This window comes from Pleurodeles waltl, chromosome 6 (assembly GCF_031143425.1).
Source record: "Pleurodeles waltl isolate 20211129_DDA chromosome 6, aPleWal1.hap1.20221129, whole genome shotgun sequence".
NCBI classification, from domain to species: domain Eukaryota; kingdom Metazoa; phylum Chordata; class Amphibia; order Caudata; family Salamandridae; genus Pleurodeles; species Pleurodeles waltl.
Window position 1 is genome coordinate 1,702,248,472 of NC_090445.1, and position 25,912 is coordinate 1,702,274,383.

At 47.3% G+C, this 25,912-nt stretch overlaps 1 pseudogene; it reads left to right on the top strand.

Moving 5' to 3' along the window:
- Positions 1-847: 847 nt before the first annotated feature.
- On the top strand, positions 848-18,632 carry LOC138301817 (heat shock 70 kDa protein-like; annotated as a pseudogene).
- The last annotated feature ends 7,280 nt before the right edge of the window (positions 18,633-25,912 follow it).

Sequence of the window (25,912 nt, forward strand, 5' to 3'; positions counted from 1 at the left end):
GAGTACATCAGGGATCCACCTGTCATATGCAGGCACCTAAACCTGGCCTTCAGGAGGCCAAAGGTGCGTTCGATCACCCTCCTAGTACGCCCATGGGCCTCATTGTACCGTTCTTCTGCCCTGGTCCGGGGATTCCTTACTGGGGTCAGTAGCCACGACAGGTTGGGGTAACCAGAGTCCCCCAATAGCCATACACGGTGTCTCTCTAGCTGTTCCATCACGTAAGGGATGCTGCTATTCCTTAGGATGTAGGCGTCATGCACTGACCCAGGGAACTTGGCATTTACATGGGAGATGTACTGGTCAGCCAAACACACCACCTGGATGTTCATAGAATGGTAACTTTTTCTGTTCCTGTACACCTGTTCACTTTCTCGGGGGGGGAACCAAAGCCACATGGGTCCCATCAATGGCACCAATGACGTTGGGAATATGTCCAAGGGCATAGAAATCACCCTTCACTGTAGCCAATTCGCCCACCTCAGGGAAAACTATGTAGCTCCTCATGTATTTCATCAGGGCAGACAACACTCTGGATAACACCTTGGAAAACAGGCAGGGACATCCCGGAAGAAATGGCCACTGTTGACTGAAATGACCCACTTGCCAAAAAATGGAGTACTGACAGCACCTGCACCAGAGGGGGAATTCCTGTGGGTTGGCGGATGGGGGACATCAGGTCTGCCTCCAGCTGGGCACACAGTTCATGTATAGTGGCACGGTCAAGCCGGTATGTCAGTATAACGTGGCGTTCTTCCATTGTCGACAGGTCCACCAGCGGTCTGTACACGGGGACATTCCTCCTTCTCCTCGCCAAACCCAGCGGACGGTGCCTAGGAAGGACAACATGGAGCACAGAGTCAAACAACCCACAGGTACGTGGCCACAGTTTGCACAGTAAACGTTTGTCTATGCATTGAATGGCTTGTATGAGTGGCTATGCAAGGCCTAGGCCTGTGTGACGCAGTAGAAATTAAGCCATGTGGGCCCTCGAAATGGCGGCTGCCTGACCTGTGAAGTGTGACAATGGGATGTGAGGTCAATGCGCTGGCGTGGCACACCGCGGCGGTCGGCGGGCGAAGACCGCAGCGCAAAGCCGCATTGGTTAACATTGAACCCTATGGGTTTCAGGAGCCAATGGCGAAGGGCGCCGGCGGTGGCGGTACGCACCGCCGCGGTACGCACCGCCGCGGGCGTGACTGCCATTTTATAACTGAAATCATTCGAGACCAGATCTTCCACAGGAGAGGACCTATACTGCAAGTGCTGCTGTGACCTCGGTCTGGAAGGGACAATGGCTGCTGCGACTGGGGAAAGGGCCCCTGCCTTCACTGGTGAAGAATTGGAAAAACTTGTGGATGGGGTCCTCCCCCAGTATGCGCTACTCTACGGTCCTCCAGACCAACAAGTAAGTAAATTTCAAGATGGATTTGTGGCCACTGCCTGGGTTGAGTGGGGTGAATGGACGAAGGTGCGGAGGCGAACGAATAAGGTATGAATCGCACGACAGATGAGAGCATGGGCCACATGGCAGGGTTGGGGGGCGGGGGGCCACATGGCAGGGTTGGGGGGCGGGGGGCCACATGGCAGGGTTGGGGGGTGGGGGGCCACATGGCAGGGCTGGAGGGCGGGGGGCCACATGGCAGGGTTGGGGGGCGGGGGGCCACATGGCAGGGCTGGGGGCCACTCCCAACGATAACGCAGACAAACTTGAACTTTGTATTTCTCTCTCCCTGTACGTGTCACATAGGTCAGCGCCCATCAGAAAATCGGGATTTGGCGTGCCATCGCCAAGGACGTCCGGACCCTGGGGGTCCACCATCGACGGGGCACCCACTGCCGCAAGAGGTGGGAGGACATCCGCCGCGGGACCAAGAAGACCGCCAAGTCTCTGCTGGGGATGGCCTCCCAACATAGGCGGGGTGCCAGCCGTCAATTGACCCCCCTGATGTTCCGGATCCTGGCGGTGGCCTACCCTGAATTGGATGGGCGCGTGAGGGCAGCACAGCAGACACAAGGGGGTGAGTACAAGCACAATCTGCTATGTTTGCGCACAGTGGAGGTGTCTGGGTGGGGGAGGAGGGCTGTGGGTCCCCCTAGGCCAGGGCGAAATCTGTAGGCTAGGCCCCTCCGTAAGCCCCTGTGTCCCCACCACCCCCTCAGTAGTGTGCCAGTACAGCTATCCCTGGGCCTGTGTCATCTATGGGTGCAGTTGTCATCTCTAGGCGTGTAGGGCATGTCCCACGGATTGTGTAGCGGACCCCAAGTGCGCGACGTAGTGCAGGGGGCATCTGTGTCTGTCATGTCCGCCAATGGTAGCGGTAATCCATGCACTCAAATTTTCTTTATTTCTCTCCCCCCCCCCCTTTTTGTTTGTCTTTCTGTGCATGTGTGCATCAGCATCATCAGGCGGAGGAGAAGTGGCATCGGGGCAGGAGGGAGCTGCATCTCACATGGCCCCGGAGGGCCATGCCACAGAGTCAGACTGGACCAGTGAGACGGAGGGCGAGGGGAGCTCCACAACGGGGACGCGTGGAGACCACAGCGACACGGACACGTCCTCGGAAGGGAGCTCCCTTGCGGTGGCGGCAACATCCTTGCCCCCCGCACCTAAAGGTACAGCCGCCACCCAGCGCACCAGCTCCGCCCTCCATGCAGCCCCTCAGCGTTCGCCCCGTGCCCACTCGCACACCAAGGCGGGCATCTCCTTCGCCCCAGGCACCTCAGGCCCTGCCCCAGTTACCCCTGCTGCCCTCAGTGAGGAGGTCATTGACCTCCTCAGAACGCTCATTGTTGGGCAGTCTACCCTTTTGAATGCCATCCAGGGGGTGGAGAGGGAGGTTCATCGCAGCAATGCATACCTGGAGGGCATTCATTCGAGTCAGGCTGCCCATCAGCGATCGTTCCAGGCTCTGGCCTTAGCACTGACGGCAGCCATTGTCCCTGTCTCCAGCCTCCCTCTACTAACTCCCTCCTCCCAGTCTCCTGTTCCTCTGCCTGTCCCACCCACACCATCAGACCAGCCTGCACACACCTCAACACCCAAGAGCAGCTCATCCAAACATAAGCACCACAGATCACGCAAGCATTCACCCAAGCAACATCCAGATGCAGACATGCCAACAGTCACTACCACCTCTGTGTCCCCCACCTCCTCGTCTCCCTCCTCCCTCCCTGTGACGTCTACACTCACACCTTCATGCACCCCACCATCAGCCAGTACTTCCATCACCACCACACCCTCCAGTACAGTCCGCACACGTGCAGTCACCACCCCCACTACCATGTACACGTCCCCTGTGTCCTCTCCCAGTGTGTCTGTCACTCCCTCTTCCACACCACACAAACGCAGGCAGCCACCCACCCAACAGCCATCCACCTCACGACAGCCTCCAGCTCATGCACCTGCACCCAAAGACAGCACACTTGACTCTCCTACAACCACATCCTCTTCCTCCACTCCCAGACCCACTGCACCTACCCTTCCCTTTTGTCCCAAAAAACTTTACCTGTCCACACTAAACCTCTTTCCAGACCCTGACCCACCCCCTCCATCTGGTAGGATTAGTAAGAGCACCTCAGCCACCACCAGCCCTGCAGCACCCTTGACTAAGGTGCAGGGGTTTTGGAGTCCCCCAGCTCCTAGGGCCGGAACATCGTCCAGCAGCAAGGGGACAGCCAGCCCACCCCCTGGGAAGAGGAGCAGGAAACAGAAGGGCCGGCGCAGGAGCCCTGAGACAGCAGCCCCCAAGGACACTACCCTGCCACCGTCACCTGCCACAGCACCAAAGGGAGGAAAGGGCCACAGACCCTCAGGCAAGGAGGGCAAGGGCAGCAGGGCGGAGAAGTCAGGCAGCAGGCCAGCTGCCCAGGAGGGACCCACCAGCCCCATCCCGCTGCCCAGGGAGGCCCCATCCCCGCTGCCCAGGAGGACCCCACCAGCACCATTGCCGCTGCCCAGGGAGGCCCCAGCCCAGCTGCCCAGGAGGGCCCCACCTGCACCATCGCCGCTGCCCAGGGAGGACCCAGCCCAGCTGCCTAGGAGGGACCCACCACCCACAGCCCAGGTGGGCATTGAAGGAGCCCCATCCCCGCTGCCCAGGAGGGCCCCACCAGCCACTGGGCAGATGGCCATAGAAGGACCGCCGTCGCAAGCACCGCTGAACTGGGCCCTTCAAGTCAAGGACCGCTGAACTGGGCCCTTCAAGTCAAGCACCGCTGAACTGGGCCCTTCAAGTCAAGAACCGCTGAACTGGGCCCCGCCGTCTCCAGCACCGCTCCGCTGGGGACCGCTGTCTCAAGAACCGCTGAACAGGGGACCGCCGTCTCAAGCACCGCTGAACTGGGCAAGCACCGCTGAACTGGGCAAGCACCGCTGAACAGGCCCCCGCCGTCTCCAGCACCGCTCCGCTGGGGACCGCCGTCTCAAGAACCGCTGAACTGGGCCCTTCAAGTCAAGCAGACGTGGCAGGGCAGGATCTGTCTCGGGCAGGGCTGCAGGATGTCCTCTGGGCAACATGCCTCCTCCAGTACCAGTGGAGTCTGTTATGGACTGTTGAGACTGTGGCTTTGCTCTTCCCAGGATGGCCCAGTGGGCAGGCCACCCACTGTATGGACTGTTGAGACTGTGGCTTTGCTCTTCCCAGGATGGCCCAGTGGGCAGGCCACCCACTGTATGGACTGTTGAGACTGTGGCTTTGCTCTTCCCAGGATGGCCCAGTGGGCAGGCCACCCACTGTATGGACTGTTGAGACTGTGGCTTTGCTCTTCCCAGGATGGCCCAGTGGGCAGGCCACCCACTGTATGGACTGTTGTGACTGTAGCTTTGCACTCCCCAGGATGGCCCAGTGGGCAGGCCACCCATTGTATGGACTGTTGAGACTGTGGCTTTGCAATCCCCAGGATGGGACAGTGGTCATGGAGGCCCCTCGTGGATCTGGCGTTGTGTACTCAAGTGGCTGAGGTGCCCCCCCTTCCCTTCCCCCTGAGGTGCCTGTATTTTTTCAATCTGATGCCCCTGCAGTGTTCTCTCCGTGGGGATCTTGTTTTGGGACTGGGCCTTGCCCATTTGATTAGAACCCCGTGGTCCACGGACATTTGATGGACTACTGAAAGTAGTTGTATATAATGTGTATATAGTTAATTTATTTAGTGCTCTAATTTTGTGTAAATTTTTTAATATATCCGCCTGTTTGGTACCTATTCCTTTGGTCTTTGCATTATTTGGGGGGGGAGTGTTTGGGAGTTGTAACAGTGATCTATTGGAATGCATTGATGTGTGTGTTGTAGTGGGTGTGGGTGGGTGGGTGTGTGCCCGTAATTTTTTCCCTCCCCTGTGTCGTAGGTGCAGTACTCACCGATGTCTTCCGCGCCGGCGGGCGTGATTCCTGGAAGAGGAGCAGGTAGAGAAGTGCGGGAGGACCTGGATCTCTGGTTCCATGCTCTCGAAATTCCGCGTGGAGTGTGTCGAGGTGAGCGTTTTCCCGTTTGTAGTCTGTTTCCGCCGTGTTTTTATCGGCGGGGCTCCCGCCCCGGAAAAGGTGGCGGATTGGTGGGTCGTGATCGGGTAGGCGGTACATTGTCTCCCACCGGGCTGTTGGCGGTGACCGCCAAGCTGTTTGTTTGTACCGCCGTGGCGGTCGGAGTGTTGAGGTGGCGGTCTCTGTTGGCGGTTACCGCCATGGTCGGAATTCCATTTTTTGGACCGCCAGCCTGTCGGCGGAATGGCCGCCGCATTAACACCGACCGCCAAGGTTGGAATGAGGGCCTTAGATTTTAATCCCAACTCTTTCACTTGACTACATTGTGTAATCTTGGGCAAAACCAGTAATCTTCATTAATGTAAATCCTATCTGAATAGCCTGAAGAAGATGTGGAAAAAAAGAGAATCACTCCACTCGCCTGGGTACCTTGTGGCATAGCTGGATGTTTAGTGTGACATACAACACCCTACAATTCCACATCACACAATTCACCCCACACAATTCAACACTACCCAACATAATTACACTCCACATAACACCATTGAATGACACACTATTCAACTCCACATAATTACACTCTACTCAATACCACATAAATACATCCCACATAAAACCACTCTGACACATAGCAACAATCCACATAAATACCCTCAACACCATGCCACACAATTGAAATCAGCATAATTTCACTAAATACCACACAGTTCCACGTCTCACAATGAAACTCCACACATTTCCATTCCACACCACATAATTTGACAACAAACCACATAATTCCACTCAACAACACAATTACACAACACACCACATACATCCAAGTCACACCAAAGTTCCACAGCATGCCACAGAATTCAACAGCACACCACATAATTAAGTTCCATTACATATCACTCCACAACACAAAATAGCAATCCACATAATCACACTCCATGACACACAATCCCACTCCACATAATTCCTGTACCCTCAATACCACCTAATTACTATCCACATAATTCCACTGCTCACCGTACCACATAATTCCACTACACAAATCCACTTCACACCACACTATTCCATATCACACAATTCAACAACTAACAATTCTAATCCAACCCATATAATTCCACTCCACACAACATGCACCCATTCCACTCGATAACACATGGGTAAAAGGCATTGGGCCTCATTACGACCCTGGCGGCCAGCGGTAAGCTGGTGGTAACACCGCCAACAGGCTGGCGGTGTACTACCAGCGTATTATGACCGTGGCGCGTTAGCCATGGCCATACCGCCGGCCCCTCCAACAAACCAATCCCCAGGGCAGCTCTATGAGTCCCCAACTGTCAGCCTGTCCATGGCAGTAAACACCGCTCTGGAAAGGCTGGCAGTAAGGGGGACTCAGGCTGCCCCTGGGGGCCCCTGCACTGCCCATGCTCTTGGCATGGGCAGTGCAGGGGCCCCCAGGCACAGCCCCATCGCGCATTTCACTGCCCGAATTTCAGGCAGTGAAATGTGTGACGGGTGCTGCTGCACCCGCTGCACATCAACATTGCCGCCGGCTCTATCATGAGCCGGCTGCAATGTTGATGTGACTTTTCTGCTGGTCCAGTGGACGGAAATGCTGTTTCCGTCCGCTGGCCCAGAAGAAAATTCATAATAGGGAGCCACAAATACCCCCAGCACTGGCGGTATAGTGTCGCCCGCAGCTTCGGCGGTCTTTTTGAAAGAGCACCAAAGTCGTAATGAGGGCCATTGTCATTTACAGTGCCAATCACTCTAACGCTCACAAAAACGAGACCTATTGGCATTGCCAATGCTTGATTTGTATGCCGATTAGGTACACCTTCTCACATCAGCTCAAAGAGAAGGGACTTGTTTATCGATACCCAGAATGTCAGTATATAAATCAGAGATTTTTAAAAAAATGAATGGTGTTTTCTGTTTGGAATTGCGACGGGATGCCTTCGTAGGACCTATGTGAAGTGCAAGTGACCGCACACGGATGAGAAGAGCGTAGGAGTTCCCATGTTCGTACTATTGGCCGCTCTTGGTAACAACTTCCAAAGGATACATGAAGGATCATAATTAGCGCTCATATATTCTGCCTACTGATTTTTGCACATGATTACAGACAGAAAACATTGTGTTTTATTGTACATTTAAAAAAAAAAACGAAGCGTACAGAAATTAGGCACTTTTGAGTGATTTTTCTTGCCTTTAATCACCAATGCCAGGCTGATACATGTGCAGGCTCACAGCGTAGCTTGGCAAAACTGCTTGATATGTCCTTTAATTACTGCAAATGTTCATTTTTAGGTCTTTCCGACCTGTTGTTATCAATCTGTGGGCTTTTAACCGTGCCCATCTCACGCCCATCACTTGTGGGTGTCTTGTGCCTCTTTTTAGGGTTGAGCCCGCGAGTGCACGCGCTTGCGCATGGGTCTCGCTAGCGAGAGACTGTTGTGTTGAGTTAAGGGCTTGGAGCCCGCCCGTTGCTCACCATTTGTTGGTTTGCGTGGCTTCTTTACAACCTTGTAGTTAGTCGAGGCACATTTGGCATCACTTCCGTTTCTCTTTGTGGAGCACGGATCAAGCACTAATTGATTTCAACTTAATTAGTTCCCGTCCGCTGCTCCCCACGTGATCGAGCAACTATTTTGTTCTAACTTCCAGCGCTCCGCAAACAGAAAGGCTTGTGACTTGCAAAAACGTGCGTAGCAGGACAAACAACATTGCAAAGTTTTATTTTTTTTCACTCGTTTTGGTGAATGCATGTTTCTCCTTCGCCGCTTGCTGTTGTTTGATTGGTGAAAAGCCATGAGTGCTGCTGCACGTTCATGGGTGTTACGTCCCCGTCGGAGTACACGATGCTTGCAGACTTATGCACAAATCCAATATTACGCGCAATGGTTCTTACTGCTCACCACGAAGGACTGACGTATATTTGGCCACTCCCACAACACCGCAGTGGGTAGGCAGTCACTGTCTGTGCTGCACAGCATTTGGAAGGTACTTTTGTCTATTTGTTTAAAATTGTTCATTCTGTTAGGTAAAGTGTCTCTACATTGGCGACTAATTACAGGAAGTGGGTACTTGGCTAGGGACAGGGATGAACTGTTGATAAAATAAAAGCAGCATTCATATAGAACTGACGCAGGTTCGTTTGTTCTTTTGCGTTTCACAGAACGTACCTCCGAATGTTCAAATTTCTATCGCTTGTCTGTGCCTTTGTTATACAGCAAGTGCCAAATCCGTGAATAAAAATTGAAAACTGTTGTATTTTTAATTTAAAACAAATTCAGTAGCAGTTTCAAATGCCTCCAGTCTACAGTGCTTACTCGCGGCGCAACCATTATTTGGATTAATTATGTCTTTTCTTAGTTTCCACGCAGAAACAGCGGTTCCTTCAGCATAATTGTCCCGGTTATTTTTTAGGTTGAGCATAGCAGCTCGCAAGCGCTACTTTTCCAAGGTGTTGGCATCTATGTGGGTTTTAACCACGCCCATGTCACGCCCATTACTGTCATTCGTTTGCAGGCTTTCCTTTTAAAATCCTCTTGATTTCATTTGCAAAAGGCATGCAAACGTCATGCTTTTTCTGGTGTTTTGCACTCCTCGAGAGCGCATTACAAAGGAAAGCTTTAGGCACCGGCATGTGATATTTACAAATTAAGCTCTACTGACATCAAACTAAATATAATGTTATAATGTAGCAACTGTAATAAAGCGCTATAATGTAGCAGCGCTTTCTTTTGAGGTTACTTTAGAACATGTACTTGTCCATGTTTTGCACTCATGTTGCTGAATATAAACACTGGTTTTGTCCAGGTGCTAGCACAAGCAATAAAGCGCTACATGTTGCGGTGGTGTTTAAATACATTTTAAATATCACATTTTTGTGTGTTTATAAGGTAATTGGAGCTGCGTGGTGACAAAATAAGCAGATAAACACTTAAAAGGTTGCTTTTAAAAATACATTTGTGCAGAACATGACATCAAACAACATATATAATGTTATATTGTAGCAACCGTAATGTCATTATAATGCTATAATGTAGCAGTGCTTTCTTTTGAGATTGGTTTTCTATGTGCAAGAAAGTGCTGCTACATTATAGCGCTTTCTGGTGTGTTGGGCTGGCATTTTTTGGCAGCATAGTTAGTTTTCCAGTTGGTGAGTAATTTTGTGATAGTGGCATGGTACAGCTTGTTTTATCAGCGATCTTTGAATTAACACATTTATGCAAAATATATCTGTTTCATTCAGTTCTAGTTTAAAAGATTTCACCTGCGTTAATTGATTATACTTTTAATTATAATTCAAATTATTACCATTAAGCGTAGGATTTGCTTTTTTTTTTATCTTACTCCATGTCTATAATATGTGACAGTAGAGCTTAATTTGTAAATAATCACAGGCCGGTGCCTTGAGCTTTCCTTAGCAACATGTGGCTGTTGCAGTTCAATGTGATTACTTAGGCACCATTATTCTAAAGCCACCTCGGGCCACTTTAAGAGCAGTGCTTAATTTGTAAATAATCATGTGCAGGTGCCTAAAGCTTTCCTTTGCAACACGCAGCTGTTGCAGTTCAATGTGATTACTTAGGCACCATTATTCTAAAGCCACCTCGGGCCACTTTTAGAGCAGTGCTTAATTTGTAAATAATCATGTGCAGGTGCCTAAAGCTTTCCTTTGCAACGCGCAGCTGTTGCAGTTCAATGTGAATACCGAGGCACCATTATTCTAAAGACATGTTGTGCATTTTTAATAGATCTACAGCCACTTTTAAGCCCTTTAGGGGAGTGCTTAATTTGTAAATAATCACATGCCGGTGCCTAAAGCTTTCCTTTGCAACGCACAGCATTTGCCGTTCAATGTGAATACTAAGGCACCATTATTCTAAAGCCATCCTGGGCATTTTGAATATATGTGCAGCCATTATTAACCCCTTTATCTCACTCTTGCAGTGCTTAATTTGTAAATAATCATGTGGCAGTGCCTAAAGCTTTCCTTTGCAATGTGTGGCTGTTGCAGTTCAATATGAATACTGAGGTGATATATTCTAAGGCCATCTCAGACATTTTTCATATATGTACAGCCACTTTTAACCCCTTTTGCTCCAGTGCTTAGTTTGTAAACTACCAAGTACTGGTGCCTAAAGCTTTCCTTTGCAACTCGTGGTTGCTACAGTTCAATGTGAATACTGAGGCAGCGTTATTCTAAAGCCATCTCTGCATTTTTGATAGATCTACAGTCACATTTAACCCTGAGTGCTTAGTTTGTAAATAATCACATGCCAGTGCCTAAAGCTTTCCTTTGCAATGCACAGCATTTGCAGTTCAATGTGAATACTAAGGCACCATTATTCTAAAGCCATCGCAGGCATTTTAATATATGTGCAGCCATTTTGAATCCCTTTATCTCACTCTTGCAGTGCTCAATCTGTAAATAATCACGCGTAAGTGCCTAAAGCTTTCCTTTGCAATGTGCAGCTGTTGCAGTTCAATGTGAATACTAAGGCACCATTATTCTAAAGCCTTCTGTGGCATTTTTAATATATGTACAGCCACTTTTAAGCCCTTTAGCTTGAAGTGTTTATTGTGTAAACAAGTGCCGGTGCCTAAATCTTTCCTTTGCAACTTGCTGTTGCTACAGTTCAATGTGAATACTGAGGCAGTGTTATTCTAAAGTCATCTCAGCCATTTTTAATAAATGTACAGCCACTTTTAACCCCTTTAGCGTAGTGCTTAATTTGTAAATAATCACATGCTGGTGCCTAGAGCTTTAATTTGTAATGCGCGGCTGTTGCAGTTCAATGCGAATCTAAAGCCATCTGAGGCATTTGTAATATATGTACATCCACTTGTAATACCTTTAGCTCAATCTTGCAGTGTCTAATTTGAAAATAATCATGTGCAGGTGCCTAAAGCTTTCCAGTGCAACTCGCTGCTGAGCTGTAGTTCAATATGAATATTGAAGCAGCGTTATTCTAAAGCCATCTCAGGCATTTTTAATATATGTACAGTCCATCTAACTCCTTTAGCGCAGTGCTTAATTTGTAAATAATCACATGCCAGTGCCTAAAGCTTTCCTTTCCAATGCGTGGCTGTTGCAGTTCAATGTGAATAGTGAGGCACCATGATTCTAAAGCCATCACAGCCATTTTTAATATATGTACAGCCTCTTTTAACCCCTTTAGCTCACTCCTGCAGTGCTTAATTTGTAAATAATCACATACCGATGGCTAAAGCTTTTCTTTGCAACGTGCGTCTGTTGCAGTTCAACCTGGCTCCTAAAGCACCATTATTCTAAAGTAATGTCAGGCATTTTTAATATATGTACAATCACTTTTAACCCCTTTAGCTTGCAGTGCTTAATTTATAATTGCAGTCTAGTGCCAAAGGTTTATTTCTGAAAAAGGTTTCTATTGGGTTTATATGATAATTATTTTATTAATCTGTCCTTATTGTAATTATGACCGTGATTCAGGCCAACTTAACATCCTTATTACACTCTGACTGTTTGAACACTCTTGATATGCTTGTGCAAACCTTTATTTCTCTTGTTACTCCTCGGTGTTTTGTGTCTTTTTGGGGGGGAATTGTGTTAGCCAGCCAGCAACTCTGATGGTGGGTGGTGAAAGTGGTATTCTATTGGAATTTGCAAGGCAGATTTATATTAGGATGCTAAACGGCAACCGTTTCATTTTGGGCTGCAGATAGAGGAAGAAGGTAAATGGGAGTGCTTTAGTTATACACAGGGCCACTGCAATTATTTGTCAGGAAAAGACCAAATTATAAGGCAGGATTGACCAATTTATGCCGCAAGAAAAGTCCAGTTATGAATTCACAATCCCAATAGTCTAACTCAAGCAAATGCAAGACCCATTGCATAACAAATGCTTGTTATCTCTCCTCCTTCCCTCTCAAAGTGGTATGTTCCACTCTCACACAGACTAACAAAGCACATCTTTCTGCCTTTATCTCTCCACGTCCTTATTATACATGTGGTACACTGTCCATGTTTGCACAGCATGGCACCTTTAACCCGGTGCAGAAGGAGTGAATCACATCAGTGCGCCCTGATACTGATAACGCGCTGACCCCAAGGCAGTCACAAACCCTCTCCTGCCCTGGGGCAGGGCATTAGTGAATGAGGGAACCTTGCCCCCCTGTGCTTTTGTGGTGGGTGGTGCAGTTAGGGGACAGCAGGGGACATGATTGGGTAGGGGTATAGAGAGGGGCAGGTTTGGGGAGTAAGCTGCAAGTGTCAAGGTGACAAAGGTCTCTTGATGTAAGTGGGACTGTCGCCTACCTCAAGAGAGTGGAGTTGACAGATCAAAGTTCATTTAGGAGATAAAAAATGTAGTAGTTGGCAAAGATGGTGAGTTAGTTAGGGGCAAAAGGGTTTGGTTGGGGGGTTACCGTTGTTGAAAATAAAAGAGATCTGATTCGGGGGGCACATAGCTTGTGTGCCATCTATTCGCAGTAAATTCAGTGTACCTCCAGATGGCCTCTTTCCCTCTGCAGCTGCACCCATAGTACGGTGTAGGCACAGAGGCAAAGTGTTTCCCTCCTCTGTATGAGGCCACACCCCCACGCAAAGGAAGGAACACCCTTTAGCATAGCGCTGGTGGTACATGTGCACCACCACGGTCTGTATTACAGATGGTGACCACTTCTGTAAGATCAAAGTGCTCCTGGGGCACAAAAACCAGGCGCACACGCCAGAGCATCCCTGGTGCACTTTCACTAATGCAGTCACTGGTGTCTGACTGTTTCTGGGATTCGGCTAAGCGGGGCAAGAGCAGCAGCATAGAAGGGTTGTCAAGGGTCCTAGTGTAAGCAAAGTCGATGGGCCCCATCACATAAGATCCTGGTTTGTGCGACTGAGGGAAGGAGAGGAAACAATGGCGTCCTTGTCTGCGTCCATGTGTATGGGCAGTGCAGGGGTCCCCATGGGGCCCTGGGCACCCACTTTCCATCACCCGTTGCTTGGCGCGGCTACCGCCTTGCAAAGGCTGGCAGAAAGGGGACTCATAATCCCTAGAGCAGGGCTGCAAGCAACGCTATCTTGGTGGATTGAGACCCCCAGGCTTGGAGGTGTCGACGGACCAACAGTGGTGGCTCTGCCACAGTGGTAATGTGGAGACCAGACCGCTGCTTTGGCGGCGGTCCGACCCCCACTGCTGCCCTTGCGGTCTCATGACGTAATGAGGCCCTTAGTTACCTGGATGTTTAACCAGCTCGAGCAGCGTATTTTGCTCCATGATACAAAGACTTACTATCACCCTGGGATCAGCCCAAAGACATCCCAGGTTCTGTCTTGAATGATCTCAGAATCTTACTCTAGCTAACCTCTCTGCTGCCTTTGTTACACTTCACCACTCCATCTTGGTCAGACGTGTGGCAGATTTAGAAGCTGGAGTAAATGTGTTGCTTGGTTTTCCTCTCTTTTAACTGAGCACCTCCAATCATTACTCCTGGGCGTCTTGTGTTCCATATCAAATACAGTGAGGTGTGGAGTTCCCCAGGGAACATCATGATCTCCTCTACTATTAAACATCCACATTCAGGTGCTTCATAATCTAACATCATCATCTCCTCTTCAATTAACCGGTTCTGTGCCAGGAATGTAATGGTTTCTTCCCGTGGCATGGTGCTCCTGTGCCAAGGACGTAACCATTATGCCCCGGCACCGGAGCTCGGAGGGAGCACTAGCGCTCTCTCCGTGGGTTTCCCCCCCACCCCTCCATGGCAGGGCTGGAAGGGGAATCACTTCCCCTTGCAGTCCTGACCCCCCACCCCGGGACATCTGATGACATCAGCATGCGATCGCTTGTCGACCTCATCAGAGGTCATCTCCCATTGCGCTGGAAGCATGCTTCCAGCGCGATACGGAAGAGAAATGCTTGGCATTTCTCTTCCGCTCGGGAGGAGGGGGCTGGCAGAGGCATGAAAGGAAAGGCCTTTCCTTTCATGTCTCTGCAAGCATTTCCACTGCCCAATCGCGATGCCAAGGAATTTGTTTTAGGTAATTGTCAAGAGGGGAGCAGCCCCTTGGGCAAGGGCTGCTCCCTAGGGGTAAATCATTTTTAGGCCATTTCGGCTCCCCCGGAGGCAGATCGGTATAATATGATTAGGCCGATCTGCTCCCAGGGGGCAGAAAACCCCTAGACACCAGGGATACATTTTTTTTTGTTTATTTTTTTCTTTTATGTGTGGGGAGCGACCCCTTAGGCAATGGTGGCTCCCTTGGGGGGCAAATTGTATTTAGGCCATTGCTGCCCCTCTTGGGGACAGATGAACCTATTATTGTTAGGCCAATCGGCCCTGAAGGGGGGCAGAAACCACTAGACACCAGGGATTTTCATTTGTTTGTGTCAGTTTCACGCAAAGGGAGTGACCCCTTAGGCAAGGGTTGCTCCCCTTGGGGGGGCAAATTTATTTTAGGTCATTTCTGCTCCCCTTGGGGGCAGATTGGCCTATTTCTATTAGGCGATCTGCCCACTGGGGGGGACAGAAACCACTTAGGCACCAGGGATTGATGTGTTGGTGTGTGTGTGTTTTGTTTGGGGGGACAGCCCCTTGGGCAAGGGTCCCTTCCCATGGAGGCAAATTACTGTTGGCCATATATGCACCCCTTGGGGGCACATCGGCCTATTTTTAGAAGGTCAGTCTGCCCCCAGTGGAGGCAGATATCCCACCAGAGACCAGGGAAATATTTTTTTTCAAAATAAGAGGGGGGTATGGCCACACCCCCACCCCAAATAAATGGGGCCAAAGTTGTTCTGCCCACCAGTGGGCAGATGGGGAAATTACACCCGATCCACACCCGGGGGGAGGGGGTGCAGAAAGTCTACTAGATGCCAGGGAATCAAAAAAAAAAGGTAGTGGGGTGGTGGCTACCAACCAGTATGGGCCTGGTTATGCCCCCACCCCAAGTGAAGGGGGTAACAGTCTTTCAGCTCCCCCCGCACACTGAAACATCTTACCCCACGGCAAGCAAGAGGACATTTGATTATTTTGGGTTTTGGTTTTACATTTGGGCCATGAGAGCTTGGCTAATTCTCAAAATCGTCCCACTTGGACTGATGAGGCTGCAGTTTTTGGACTTTGGGACACTGCCATGTAGAAAAATCCACAAGACCTAGACACATCTGAAAACTAAACATTTGGTTGATTGCAGGGTGGTGTGCTTCACATGCACCCTGCATCATTTTCTTACCCACAATGCCCTGCAAACCTCCAGGTTTGCTGGAAATCACACATTTTTGTGATGGAACCTTCCGGAATCTGCAGGAATCCACAAAATTCCTACCACCCAGTATCGTCTCATCTATATCGATAAAAATTCTGCTGCACATGTGTTTTTTCAAACTGCCCTTTTGGACCCGCTTTGGTTCACCCTCAATTTCGACATGTTTTTGGCTCTTCCCTGTCACAGGCACTTGGCCCACCTACACAAGTGAGGTATCATTTTTACCGGGAGACTGAGGGGATCGTTGGGTGATAGGAAATTTATCCCCTCGGGTGTCAAGTTTTCAGAAATGTCTGGGTTTGGTAGATTTCCCTAGATGGCTGCTGAGCCCAAGACCAAAAACGCAATCTATCATCATCACCTCCTCTTTTATTAAACGCCCACTTACAGGTGCTAGTTCATCTATCATCATTAGCTCCTCTTCTATTAAAGGTCCACATACAGGTGCTCATTAATCTATCATCATCAAGTCCTCTTCAATTAAAAGTCTCCATACAGGTGCTTGTTTATCTATCATCATCATCTCCTATTAAACAACACATACAGGTGCTCGTTAATCTATCATCTCCTCTTGTATTAAATATCTTATCTATCATTATCTCCTCCTATTAAAGATCCACATACAGGTGCTCAATAACCTAATCAGATCCTTTGGCTTTGAGTGCACAACCTAGGCAGAAGATACCCAGGTTCTTCTTTAGACTGAATTGTCTCATAGAAGACATCAAACAAATTCTTCTACCGTGTCTTCTGGCCATTAGATGATCATGGAGGTACAGAAACGTGCCAAATGAACTGGAAGTGCTCATCTGCACCCTGATTACCTATGAAACTGATATTCCTGGACGAGAAAACATTTGATTTCACCGTTGCCCCACAAGATGTTAAAGAATCTGGGATTCCAGATCAGACATAGGTCTTAAACGTGAAGTCCAAGTGAACTCCATTATGTTGTCATGTTTCCATCAAGGGAAGCTCTTGAGGAAGAGTCTTCTGATAACGCCCCAAGTAGATCTTACGACGGTAGTAGCCACCACCATTTTTTCCAAACTGCACTGCGCCAATGCCTGTTATGTAGGCCATTCTGCTAAACAGCTCTCCGACCTGCAATTATTGGCTGTGAGAGTGTTTTTTTGTCTTTAAAATATGAACATACCTTGGAGGCCATTGTGTACCAGTGAAGTAAAAAAATTATTTTCAATCATTGCGTTTGTTGCACTGGACCTTGCATGGTACTGCAGCACCTGCGATCCAAAATCGTATACATAGGTAGGGGGCTTCCCAGGCGCAACGCTCTGCCCTGCTTTAGTTCCTCTGAGTAGACAATCTTGTCTTGGTTTTAGCCTCTAAAGCTTGGAATCAACTCCCCACATCCATCCAAGATATTTCTGACACACACCTTTTCAGAACAAACTAAAAAGCTTTCTTTTTATGGTCTAGCTTGAAAGCGTAGCCAGACAACTATGTGGGAATCACCAGGAGAGGGGCTTTGGCTCTGCCGACTTGTTGAGAGGCAGGACTACATGTTTGAATTGCACAGAAGTTGTGTGCTTCACAAAAAGTGCTTGCCCTCCAGGTACCTGTCATCATTTTGTTTACTTATCCAGCCTCCTTGTCTTGAACTTTGAGGGGCACACACATGACATTGTAATGTTATTAAAGTGTAATGTATGTTTTTTGTTTCTGGAAGCAGCACTGACGGGAGGGTGGCAATTATTAACCTACATGGATTTTCAGGTCTGGCTTGACAGTGACTTGACCTTATGTGATCAACAAAAATAACGCATCTATTCCACATTTTGGCTTGTGGTAAGAATTATACAAGATGCAGCAGGACTGAGTCGTTTACGGTGACATGTTGAGGACCATGCCTATATCCCTGTTTTGTTCTGGTTAATCATTTCATTGAGGAGTTCAGGAGAAAGCACATCAGTCAGAACAAGAGGGCAGTCAGGAGACTGAGAACAGCTTGTCAAAGCGCTAAGCGAACCCTGTTTTCCAGCACTTAGGCCAGCATTGAGATTGACTCCCTGTTCGAAGGCATCAATTTCTACACTTCTATCACCAGAGCTCGCTTTGAGGAGCTGTGTGCTGACCTTTTCAGATGAACTCTTGAACCTGTGGAGAGATGCCAAGCTGGAGAAAGCTCTGATCCATGACATTTTGCTCATAGGAGGATCAACCCACATCCCCCAAATCCAGAAACTGCAGCACTTTTTCAATGGCAGAGAACTGAACAAAAGCATCAACCCAGATGAGGCTGTGGCCTACGGTGCAGCTGTGCAAGCAGCCATCCTGATGGGTGACAAGTCTGAGAAAGTGCAGGACCTGCTTCTCCTAGATGTAGCACCTCTCTCACTGGGTCTCGAGACAGCAGGTGGTGTGATGACTGTTCTCATCAAACGCAGCTCCACCATCCCAACCAAGCAAACCCAGATCTTCTCCACCTACTCTGATAACCAGCCTGTTGTCCTGATCCAAGTGGATGAGGGTGAAAGAGCCATGACCTAGGACAACAACCTCCTGGGGAAATATGAGCTGAGTGGAATCCCACCGGTCCCTCATGGTGTGCCACAGATCGAGGCAAACAGCACAAGATCACCAGCGACAAGGGCCAGCTGAGCAAAGATGAGATCAAGAGGATGGTGCAGGAGGCTGAGGTGTACAAAGTAGATGATGAAGCAGAGAGAGAAGGTCACTGTCAAGAACGCATTGGAGTCCTATGCTTTCAACATGAAGTGCACAGTGGAGGATGACGAACAAAGAGAAGATCAGCGAAGATGATAGTGGACAAATGTAACCAAACCATCTCCTGGCTGGAGAGCAACCAGCTGGCAGAGAAGGAGGAGTATGAGCACCAGCAGAAAGAGCTGGAGAAGGTCTGTAATCCCATTATCACCAAAGTCTAGCAGGGCGGGATGCCTGGAGGAATTCCTGCTGCTTGCTGCGGAGCTCAGGCCCACCAAGGATGCTCCAGCACTAGACCCACCATTGAGGGTGTGTGTTGGACAATGGCCTTTCTGAAGGGTCACTCCAAACCTTCTGCCTTCCTCCTCTTCTTTTTCTGACCTCATGTTTGCTAGCTTTAAGACTCCGGACACTTTACCACTGCTAACCAGTGCTAAAGTGCAGGTGCCCTCTCCCTAAAACATGGTAACATTGGCTTATTCCAAATTGGCATGTTTAATTTACTTATAAGTCCCTAGTAAAGTGCACTACATGTGCCCAGGGCCTGTAGATTAAATGCTACTAGTGGGCCTGCAGCACTGATTGTGCCACCCACATGAGTAGCTTTTTAACCATGTCTCAGGCCTGCCATTGCAAGGCCTGTGTGTGCAATTTGGCATTTAAAAGTACTTGCCAAGCCTTAAACTCCCCTTTTTCTACAATCTAAGTCACCCCTAAGATAGGCCGTGGGTAACCCATAGGGCAGGGTGTTATGTAGGTAAAAGGCAGGACATGTACATATGTGTTTTATATGTCCTGATAGAGGAAAACGTCTACATTTGTTTTCCACTACTGTGAGGCCTGCTCCTTTAATAGACTAGCATTAGGACTGCCCTCATACATTCTGAGGGGTAGTTTCTGATCTGAAAGGAGGAGCCAAGCCATATTTAGTATGGCCAGAATGATAATAGAAAATCTTGCTTATTGGTTATGTTGAATTTAATATTACTATTTTAGAAATGCCACTTTCAGAAAGTGAGCATTTCTCTGCACTTAAAACCATCTGTGCCATACAGCCTGTCTCCCACTGGGACCCTGGCAGACAAGAATGGACTGAAAAGGGGTACTTGTGCACTTCAAAACCACTCTTTGAGGTCTCCCCCCTTCAAAGGCATTTTTGGGTATATAAACTGGGTCTCTGACCCCACTAACTCAGACACCTGCACCCTGCCAGAGGAGCTGCCTGGCTGCCCAAAGGACTCATCTGGACTGTTTAACTTCGAAGGACTGCTGCCCTGCTGTTGCCCTGCTGGCCTCTGACTTGGCTGGAAGGATTCTGCCTTCCCCCAAAAGTGATCTCCAAGGGCTTTGATTGAGCTTGCCACCTGTTTCTGAAGTCTCACGGCCAAGAAAGACTTCACCTCTTCAAAGAACTTCCTTGTGCATTGAAACTCGATGCAACAGCTGCTGAAATTGACGCAAAGCCTGCATTGCGACTGAGAAATCGCCACACAGCCGACCGGAATGACGCAGCCCGACTTCCCGTCTGAAAATTCTACGCAGTGCCTGCCTTGCAACTTAGACCTGTGTCTTCATCCAGCATGTCAAGGATTTTCACGCATTTCCTCTGGGCATCAAAATCTCCCTGCATCGCAGTGAGGAACCAAGACTGCGCACTGAAAAATGATGCAAACCACTTGCATTGTGGAAAGAAACGATGCATTGTCTGTGCTGCGTATGAAAATCCGATACAACACCTTATTTTTCCACGCCTCTCCTCCTCTGCGGTCTTCGTGCGTCATTATTTTTGACGCATACCAGACACTGTGTGTAACAAAGAGACAACTGTTTATTTCTAAGGATTAGGACTCTTTTAAAACTTTTAAAAGTGATATTTCAACTTGTGCTTCTCATTTTGACCTTATTTTATTCAGATAAATATTGTCTCATTTTTAAACCTGTGTGGTGTATTTTTGTGGTGTTTTCATTGTGTTACTGTATGATTTATTTCAGAAATACTTTACACATTGTCTTCTGAGTTAAGCCTGACTGCTCAGTGCCAGGTTACCAGAGGGTGGGCACAGGATAATTTGGATTGTGTGTGACTTACCCTGACTAAGATTGTGGTTCCTACTCGGACAAAGGTGTATACCTCTGCCAACTAAAGACCCCATTTCTAACAGGGTGACTTGATGATGGACTGTAATAGACTATTTTCATAGATCCACCACTGAAGAGGGGGACGAAACATGGACAATAATGAACTAGTTTTATTCGCCCAGCATTGAGGAGATGGATTAAAAAGACTTCCTGTGTTTAACAGACTCTTCCGGGTCATCCAGATGTTCCTACGACCCTAAGTACTGACTTCAGTCTACGACCTTTCCATCTTGCTAATCTGAAGGTAATGGGTTAATGTTAAACTTAAGACGTGTGAATGGCAGCACCTTTTGATATTGATCTCTTGAGTGTAAATATAACAAGATTAATATTTATTTTTGTAGTAAAATGACTGAACTTAGCATGTCTGTCTTTTTTTTGCTGTGTGAACGTGTATCAGAACCAGGACAAGGCCTGAAACAATAAAACTGCACTCACTGAATGAAGAGGACGGGTTTTGAGTACTTGATGCTGGGGGGGCGGGAGTGGAGGGGAGTCAAAGAAATGCAAATGCGGTAAAGCTGCCACAACTTGGGCCACTGATGCTGTAGTGACACGTCCTACTTGTGAGTGTTGCTGTGTCTTTGTGACTGAAGGAGGTGGGATATTCCCAAGGGAAAGCCCTATGGGTTGGGGAGATTCAGACAAGCATCACATGACTGTTGCCGTAAATCAAGTATTGACCAAGGTACTAATCGATTCAGGATTCCCTCATTCAGTGATTAGCCAGACTAAGGTGGAACCTCATCAGTGAGGAAGGGGGGGACAATACTGATTACTTGTGTCCACGGTGACAGCAAGGCCTATTCAGTAGCTGAAGTATTGATTGATTGGAGAGGATACCCTGAACCGGAGAAGGTAGGGGCAATACAACAGTCAATGGAAGATGTGATCCTGGGGACAGACTACCAGGCTTTTTCCCTCCTTCTGGATGCCCTACGAGCCATGGAGGCCCCATTCCATGGAGAGAAAATAAAAGAGGGCAGGTACAGGGTAAAACTCTCCTGGAGAGAAAAACTCTATAACAGCAGGTTGTACTGGCTAATACTACTCCCATGTCTTCTTCCACAGATGGACAACACAATAACAGGGGTAGTTTTGGGGGAGATAGAAGACCTCGACCTAACACATATCTGGTCCCACGGCGTCACTGGAAACTAGGCAGCTAGGACCTCAATTCATTGTATCAAAAGGGATATGGTATTGGAAAGTAAAGAAAGGGGAGGAGACTGTGTCCCAAATAGTAATACCCCTGACCTTTCGAGAGCAGGTCCTTCATCTAGCCGGCAGTCAGGCAGGGGCTGGCCATTATGGGAGAGGCAAAACTGAAGAATACCTGCTACGACGGTATTGGCCAGGGATGTTTTCTGATATACAGCATGTTTGCGCCGCCTGTGGAAAGTGTCAACTTTTGAATCCCTCCCACACCTCTAGAGTACCATTAGAGCCCTTACCCATTATTGATGTCCCCTTCTCACGAGTAGGAATGGATTTGGTTGGACCCATAGAGACATAAGCGTGGGGATATCATTACCTTCTAGTTTTAGTGGATTGCGCAACACGGTATTGCTAGCGTGCCTTGTCCTTAGTAAGTAAACTTACAAGGGGACGCATATCCTAGCCAAGTAGTGACTAGTAAAAACCATATTAACGACAATACTAATATGCATTCAATACCACAATATATATATCAAACATTAAAACACCATCAGTCATGGAAGATTAGTTTGTTTTATTCCCTATTAATTACAATCTTATCAAAAACTTTTATTCAATGATTTGATGATTAATCAACTTTCTTAGCATCATAAGCAGAAATTAATCACGTTTTATTAATAGCAATTCAACATCAATCTAAGCTTAGTAAATTCATATACGTTGAAAAATTCAGCAATGCAAGTCAGTCAGTCTAAAGTCAAAGTCACCATTAGTCACCCTTGTCAGCCTACCTATCCAAGATTAGCATCAGCATGTGGGTCTTCATGTGAAAACAATTTGGTAAAAAACAATAATTTTGGAAAAATCTATCTCAAAGAGAAAAACATTCTAAAACAGCACAGTTGGTACCTAGAAAGAAAAATACACATTAGTCAGTCAGGTTATAGCTACCTATCCAAGATAGATCAGCAACAAGTCAGTCTTCGTCTCCAGGTCATCAGTCATCAGCTAGGCTCGGCTCACAGGGAGCAAGCCCAGAATTTCAGCACTTCGGACAGCGTGTCCTGACGTCATCAACTTTCGCCTCTCCGTTCTGATTTTTCTGCCTGTGTCATGACTTTTTATTAGGGTCTCTCAGTCCATCCCACAATCTGCCAATTGGTCAACATTATCAGGGGTTATTAACCTATAGTTTTTGTTTACCACTTGTCTACGTTATTTTGAGAGTCAAGTTCCATTACCATGATTGGTCCTTCTGTCGATGAGAACATCATCCGGCTCTTCAGGTAACTAAATTGTTGCCCCAGCTCTTAGCTCAGTAGTTCCATTGTTCAAGTCCTGGGAAAGTACATTTAGCCTACTCTACACATAATTGTATCAATTTGTTCTGATCGTCTCCTGTCCGCTGGTGAGTTTGCAGATTTTTCTAGCAGAGCTTGTCGCTGAACTCTGTACAGTTCAAGGTCCTTTTCTCCAGTTCCAGTCCTTGGCAGCTCATCGCGTCTCCACGTTTAAGCATGCAAGGCCCAGCGCCGACCAGGCCTCCAGTTTGGCTAAGTTTAGGAATATGAAGCATTACAAAACATAGGTTTATACTAATAATTATGACATATTAATACATAATTTTATAAATTTCACATTATTTTAGTACTGTTAACACAAATGGTGACCACTGCCCGAAATTTTACACATTACACGTTATTTTTATTATTAGCTCAAATTGTCATTATTTTCTCATTAGTATGTATATGCAAATCATTAGAATATTCTCATATTAGCATATCTGCTGCAACAGTATCCTGAGGTGAATGCATTGACTAGTATGACAACAGCAGTTGAACAGGCCATGACAGGATTCCTTTCCCAGGTGGGTTTTGTGAAGGAACTACTGACAGACCAAGGTAACCCCTTTATGTCCCATCTCATGGCTCAGATATGTACATTGTTGAGCATTACACAGATACTGACCTCTGTTTATCACCCTCAAACAGACAGCCTTATAGAGAGGTACAAATAAACTATAATAACCATGCTAAAAAGATGATTCATGACACTGCAAGGGATTGTGATGAGAAGTTATCTCTTGTTCTGCATGCAACACTGACCCATGTGTAATCTTTCACTGGATAAAGTCCCTTTGAACTGGTATTCGACAGACAGCCCAGTACCCTCTTAGATGTTGATAATTTTATAGAGCGCATGAATGCCCAAAGGTGTCTTGGTGCTAAAACTACAACTCACTTGTGATTCTGATGCAAGCAGCCCAGATTAGCCAACTATATATTAAACCTTGCTAGCTGGGCAAGAGAATAGCCAGGTTTTGAGCAGTTTTCTGAAGCCCAGAAGATTAGCTTGGCCTCTCAGCTGAAAAGGCAGGGTGTTCCAAAGATGAGCTACCAAAAACATAAATCTCCTGCCTCCACAAGTAGATCTCCTGACTTTACAAACCCTGATCATTCTAGCACTGGAGGATCTTAATGCTCTACCAGAGGTATACCAAGTGAGATTTTCCATGAAATATTCAGCAGCAGCTCTATAAAGTGCTTTGTGGACAAGACAGAGGGATTTGAGCTTGACCCTGTTCCTCACCGGCAGCCTGTGTAGCTCTTTTAAAGTTTCCCTCCACTGTCCAGTAGAGTCCTCACTTGGTCAGTTACCACCACCAAGGCAGATTCTGTACTGTGATTAGGCCTAAAACCAAATTATGCTGGATCTAACACTTGTTTTTTTCCACGTATTTGGAAATTCATATGTTTTTTTAGACCTTTGCTACCCAGGGAGGGTGGGAGATGGGGCAACAGTTCTTCACATCTTTAGGATCCAAGGTGGGCTTTTTCAGTAAAGGCAGGATGGAGACTTTTTTCCATGCCAAAGGAAAGTATCCTGACTCCAAAATGAAGTTAAGTTACAGTGTTAGCGGAGGTACAACCGCTTCCTTAATCTCATGCATGATTTTAGGGGGACGTGTATCAAACGGGGCTCCTGATTTAGTTTGGTCAATACATTTAGCAGCTCTGTCTTTTGTAAGTAAAGGAACATTTACTAAGGAGCACAGTTCCAGCCGCCCCTTAACAAAATGGGACAGGCAATCCTTTGAGATATTATCACTCATCTTGCCGTAAATTTACTCAGCTTTATTTTTTAAAAAGCATGCAAGTTGATCACAAAACCCTTGACCAAAACCAGAGATGGAATTAGATGTTAAACTAGATAGGAGCTCCACTGTTTTAAAAAGCTCTTTAGTGCAGCTCCTAGACGCATAACGTTTCTCAGAAAAAAATGTAGCTTTTTCAGACCAAATAGGATGCAATAATCTTGAATGCACTTTTTATATTCCACTTTCTCTTCCTCATTATACTACATCCTCCACAACTTTTCTTGTTTTCTAAATTTATTTTTTTAACTCTTTAAGCTCCTGAGAGAACCACAGGGCAGAGGGTCTCCCCATAAGGCTCCTATCTGATTTTACTAGGACATGCTCAGTCATTGCGGCTCCAATCCAATCTGCAAAAATCTCAGCCGTAAGTGGGGTATCCTTAGAGATAAAAAGATAAAAAGAGAGCAAGATTGATTAAGTGTATTTGCTAAGTCAGGAATGCACATTTTGTTCTGGCCTTCAATATTAACAGGATGTGCAGACTTATTTGGTGGGTTAATCTGATGAGACAACTCCAAACTGAAGTTCACCACCATACGATCTAACCAGGAAATTGGTACAGTCTCATCAACCCTCAAACCTGGCATATTAGACAAAATAACATCCAGAATGTGGCCTCCATTATGAGTGGAGGAATTCACCAATTGAGAAAGGTTAAAACTATTTAAAATATCCAAGAGAGACTCTTGTTTAACAATACCAATAGGCCCACTTTAGCACGACCTAAGCCCCTTTGAGCTTCAATACAGTACGATAAAAAAACATCTATATATACTTGGTCCTCAGCCCAGGTCTCCTGAAAAAGACAAATATCCTGATTATTAATCTAGTTGACCCATTCAGGGTCACCCAACTTCCTGTTAAGCCCTGCTAACTTCCAGGACATCATAGATAGTTCTGAGCAAATTGCCTCATCTTTGGATCCAGGACACCGAGACTCCCAACGATGTGTATCCTTATCGAGTACTCCCTGTTTGATCTCCGGGGACGCTGTTAGATGTGGGTCAGTATGTAGTCAATCAGTTGCTGATGGTATATGAAAAGATT